Genomic DNA, 6,054 nt, shown 5'->3' with positions numbered 1-6,054 from the left:
ACAATGATCGTAAAATTTTATTACAGTTACCTTGAAAGCGAATGTTATATGCATGGATATTCGTATCTTTCAAAGGAAAGCTACAGATTATCAAAGAATTTCTGTAAAGTATTTGCATACAATTTCCAAAATTATGTTCTCTATTGTTTTCATAAATAAAAGAATTTCTATTCAGTTCCTATTTACAGTCACAATAAATCCCAACAGTTCAACATATTTACCTCTACAGTTACAGAGGGCACAAATCTTAGGAAGTGAACGTGTTTGTTACAGCCTTTATTCTTTTAAAAATAAATAAAATTATACTTTTGACTGTCATTGTCAATAGATATGTTGAATGATAACAAAGCTACATGTACATGTGTCTGGGTGTAGACTTGTAGTAAGCATATAATTTTTGACTATCTGATCGATCAACGGCATTCATCCAACATTAAACTGCATACAATTCAATACCAGCTCATGTTTATTTATGCTTTGGATACAGCCAACATTTTGAGGGGAATGTATCGCACCTTTAGTTGAAATATATAATACTTGAAATTTAAAAACTGCACTTGACTGACTGACTCTTTTATCAACAATAAGATTTTCAATGTACAACGAAAGGAAATTTAAACAATTTCAATTGTTTTGTTTATTGCTAAGGTGGTTCATAACACCAAGCCTTAAACTGTTTATGACACGACGTCACAAGATGTTAATTCAAATGTTTTTGCGTGCAATTATATGTATTGATCGATTTGTTTGTCAATCATCTCAGCCCAGTGGATAAAGTATAGGGATACTGGCCCGCAGATCTCGTGTTCAAATCCACCAGAGCCTATTGTTCATTTTTATTGGAATACATTTTTGAAAATCATGATTTACACATATTAATCCGAAATTGTATATTCTTGCCTTTTTGACATATTTACATATTACATACCAACATATCTTTCAATATTGATATCAGAAACTCGTTCAAAGTGTATTGAGCCACCATAAATATAATGATGAAAATGAAATAAATCAAATTAATATGGTTGGTAAATGTTTTTGTATTTTTCACACTTTTTGGAGGACGAATTATTCACCCTATATATATATATATATATATATTTAAAAAATATGAAAAGAAAATACAGAAATCCTCCGTAAAGCTTTAGCGCTTTCATTACATCTTCAGAAGCTTTACAAAAATGTATACATAGCAGTATCATAGTAACAGTGATTATGACGTCAAAGTAAGCGGAACGTTAAATGTCTATATTGTGACGTCATGGATAATGTAAAACAATGATCTGGAAAAAGTACGGGAAAATCATAGGCAATTATAAAAGACTATTAAAAGTTTTGGCTTTAGAATACCAATGAAATGTTATTCTTTTTCCCATCTCTGAATAGCACTGGCACATCTGAGTTTATAAAATGGGAAAATGTTAAATCGTTTTTTACCACACGTTTCCAGGTGTGCACTTAACTGGATTTGTCTGTATTCAGGTGTACTGATGTGCTGCTTATGTACACGTACACGGGCACGGAGAGTGTTGCCAGTTTCACCAATGTAATATTCCTTGCATCCAGGACATGTGATGGCGTATATGACATCCTTTGTATCGCATGACATGTTAGCATTAACTTTAAATTCTCGTCCGTTAAAATTATAACTGGTCCCTTCTGTAATGTAGTCACATGTACCGCATCGAGGGTGAGTACTCTTTGACATTGTATAAGTACGGTCATCTAATTGGGAGGAACAAAGTATTCTCTTAAGACTTTTGGGCTGGCGTTTACTGCTAATAAAACGACAGTTCTTGTATATGCCTTTTGTTTGTTCATCTTCCCCAAGTAGCTTGTTTAATTCATAAACAATTGAATTGATGTTTTGATTTCTCGGATTATAAGTGTGTACAAATGGTATTATTTCTCCGTCATTAGCACATCGTGTGTTTGAAAGTAGCTGTATCCTATCGCACTCCTTAGCCTTCATTATTCCATCGTCTACAAGTTGTTCTGGGTATTTTTGGCTTAATAAATACAATTTTAATTCCTCCAAGCGGATATCCCTCGTATCGATATTGCTGACAATGGTACAAATCCTTCTTGCGAGATTATATGGTTAAGCTGTTTTAGTATGGTGGGGATGGCACGATCCGAAATACAGGTATTGGTGGGTATCTGTGGGCTTATAATCGAGATTATTTGAGTTTATATCAAATAGTCCATATTAATTTTGATACACCCTGTAGGTCGGGTCTACGTGACTTTAGCGGCTAGATGGTACAAGTTAATTTGTATGCACTACGTCACACTCGGTACTCCCTGTGATCGAACCCATTCATTACACTTTTTCCAACCGAAGCAGCAACGTGATTCTTGTATTTGAGGCGGAAACCAAGCACGTGGCCGAAGTTTTTTCTCCCCTTTTTTGGATTTATTCCCTACACATAGCTTTTTGACAATTTTTTCCTGCATTAGGAATGCCACCTAAAAACGAGCAGCGACCCAGAAATCCCCGGCCAGGGGGGTCGGGATGAAACGTAATCGTCGGACAACAGCTCAACTCCGGGAACGAAGTCCAAATCACACGACCACACCTTGGACGGATCGACTAGCCCCTGCAGAAGGGCAGGCACAACCCCCTGAGGAGGTCCCTCGATTCCCAATCGATAATACACCGGATAACCCGGGTGAGTCTTGCAATTTTTTGTTGAACCAAGCGTCATATTTACCCTTGGCTTTACCTTGTCAATTTACATCTACATACGATGATATCGGCAGTCATGTCCCGCTTAAACTCAAGCAAAAAATATGGGAGGGGGGATTTATTGATCTGTCTGTCCTACTCAAATCTGCTACGGAATTGGAGCAATTTGAGTCCCACGGGGATTTACAACTTGTCAATGGCAAGCTATACGTAGTCAAGCGCCAACTTAACTCCTTTTTGAACATAGAAAAGTGGACATCAACCTTCATGATTTACATGAGCATTGTACTTCAACATAGTCAAACGGCCCAAGAAATGCTTAAGTACATGCGAGATATAAGGCTTGCAGCTAATCGTTCACAAAATTGGCAAAAGTATGACGACCAATTCCGACTCCGTAAGGCCTCCAATCCTGCTATGTCTTGGGGCAAAATTCACAGCGAATTCTGGTTGATGTACATAAACAACCAATCAAATTTCTCTCATCCCTAGAAGGTGTCAAGCGGGTTATAGGTGTCTCAATATATCAAGACTTCCTATATCTTACCAATTATTTGTTAAAATCTTTCGTGTTTTAACATCAGTATGTCGCTCGCCTTTTTTTTTTTAATCATGTCTTATTTTTTCAGCAGCCTTTTCATTGGCATTTTTACGGTTTGCGCAGTCAGTGAGTTTTGTCATCGTCGAATCCACAAGATTCTCAAAACCAGCGAGGTCAAGCGTTGGTATTTTCACATAGGTCCAAGACCATCCAAACCGGCAAACCCCTAGGTTGTCAAATTATCTGCCCAACACTACTAATTAAGGCATATTTATAGCCCCCCTCCCATTACTTATATATTGCTCTTTTCATGCGGATGGCACTCCCACGACACGTTTTCAGTACCTAGAAGATATTGGCATGTTGCCCATAGCTGCATGATAAAAATTCATGGCTAACCAGGTTAGAGGTTTGTACATTGGACACAACCATGTCATCAAGGCTACTGAGATTGAGTTGTTCCGAACAGATGGCACTCGTCTGTATGTCGGTCTTGGGAAATCAATTATTTCTCAACAATATCAAGCGGCCTTGGAATTTCTTTTTTCTTTTTCTTCAAATGTCAAGGTTTTTCTTACCCGCCGCACAAGTAATTTATCATTTCGTGCTTGTTGCTGTTTGCCGATTGTGCGATTACTGTAATTTTTGTGCAACTCCAGTTTCAAGTACTGTGGTTTGATCAAATGACTTATTCTTATCCATGTAATTCTTTATTGTATTTTGAGTTTCACTCAGCTTTTAATCCTACAAGTTTTTGTGGGGGACATTGTTCCAATGTCTGTGGCCGAACTGGGGAGTCGGTAATGGTATGTGATGACTGTTTATGCTCCAAAACCTGGTTGTTTCCCCCACCTGCTTCTAAAGCAGGGGGCAATTTACACAATCTGATTAAAACCAGATCCTGAGATCCGCTCACTTAGATCGCTACACTAGGATCTGACGTAACCCCATAGGGGGTCATGTCCGCATGACCTTTCGCTTGGAATATTCATGAGAACTATCAGCCAGTCAGATTGCGCCATACAGACAATGATGGCTATTTAGGCGGTTCCTGGCAATTCGTAAACAAATTGCTGCAATCTGTCTCCCACGAAGTTTATTCCACACTGTAAAGTTGTATATTCTCGCATAACGAATTTTAAACTTTCGCAATAATGCCTAATCTATTCCGTTCATTCAAACAACAAAACGTACGATATGAAATATACCCAAATTAAATTAATTGTGAATTCAGATTTATGTATGAATAGGGACGGGTACGAATTGAATAGTTTTCAAGATGGTCTACTTAAATAACGCGAGGAATATAACGCCAGTCGACGTAAACGGTGCATTGTGACGTCGCATCTAGCTGTGATATGTTTTCTTTCAAACCAAACAATCGAAGCCATTTTCCTTGAATTGTGAACTCCATTGGGATTTTTTAGCGTTTGAATGAAAGAAAACCCGCAGAGAATACAGACGTTGTTTAAATCGCATGTTTTGACAGGTGTGCAGTCGTCTGTCATTTTTTTTTTTTTTGCATCTCTAACGTAAATGACGCAAAGGTTCATGGGAGAAAAATTATCGTTGGTATAAATCGACAGGGTGAATTTCATTGGTTTAACGAAAGGTCATGCGGACGTGACCCTATATGGGGTTACGTCAGATCCTAGTGTAGCGATCTAAGTGAGCGGATCTCAGGATCTGGTTTTAATCAGATTGCAATTTACAGTACTAAAAGTCGTACAAGTTAGAACAAGTAAACTAATAGTGGGGCCACCACCGGGGACGGTTGGGCCCACATCCACCTCACTTCAGTGAGGGGATGCTACAGTCTGATGCATGTTTGGGGCTTATGTCCAACATGATAATGTACATAACAGGTAGCACTGCAGGAGACAGGGTGAGAAGGGCGGGTCTCGCTTACCTCCTTAGAACGCTGGCGTCCGTTCAGGTCTGGGCACTGAATGTTTTACTCGGGCCACCCAGTGTACCCCTTACAAGTTAAGTTAAACTGGCTCACTGGGCGACTCCCCAGTTACCCCACAAAATTTTCACATGCGGCCGATATTGTCCATTTCAGTATATCCCGAATGTGTCATTGCTGTTATATGAATAAATTGGTAAACGTTGCTTGTGTCTGTTATTCACTGCAATGAGTCATGGACTGTTATTACAGCCAGTTTTTTGGTTTTATCTATCAGGCGGATTCTTTAATTAATAAATATCCGTATTTAAGCTGGTATTTTCTTTTAATATAAGAACGTCAAGAAATGGCATTTGCGTATCATCTGTTTCCATCGTGAATTTGATATTCGAGTTCATTTGGTTTAGTAGATCGTAAAACTCCGATAACTTATCGACATCATCATCCCACAAGATAAAACAATCATCTAAATATCTCTTCCATTTAGACTGTATATTATTTGCAAATTCTGCCCCCCACAACGTACATAGTTGATCATGTAACTTATGTTCTAGATAACATAGGGTTAATGTTGCATAGGTAGGTGCGACTTTTGTATATTAATTCGCACAACTTTAAACTCCTATTTGACTTCCATATTAATTTGATATATTCTTACCTTTGTGGATCTTGGAAAGAAAATTTTGAAATACTTTTTCTAAATACCACAACGTAAATGAATGTCAAATACTAAGAATATACATCTGGTGCATAACTCGGTTCTGTATAAAATTTAACATTTAGATAACAAAATGGAAACTTACTTGTGTTGAATTTAATCTCTCTATTATTAACGTATATCATTCTTGGCCTGCATTCGATTTATCCAGAGTGGTACCTGTAAACAAACCAAGTTTTTATTAAATCCCATTGCAT

Source organism: Ostrea edulis, chromosome 3 (assembly GCF_947568905.1).
Source record: "Ostrea edulis chromosome 3, xbOstEdul1.1, whole genome shotgun sequence".
NCBI lineage: Eukaryota > Metazoa > Mollusca > Bivalvia > Ostreida > Ostreidae > Ostrea > Ostrea edulis.
This window is presented reverse-complemented; position numbering follows the sequence as displayed.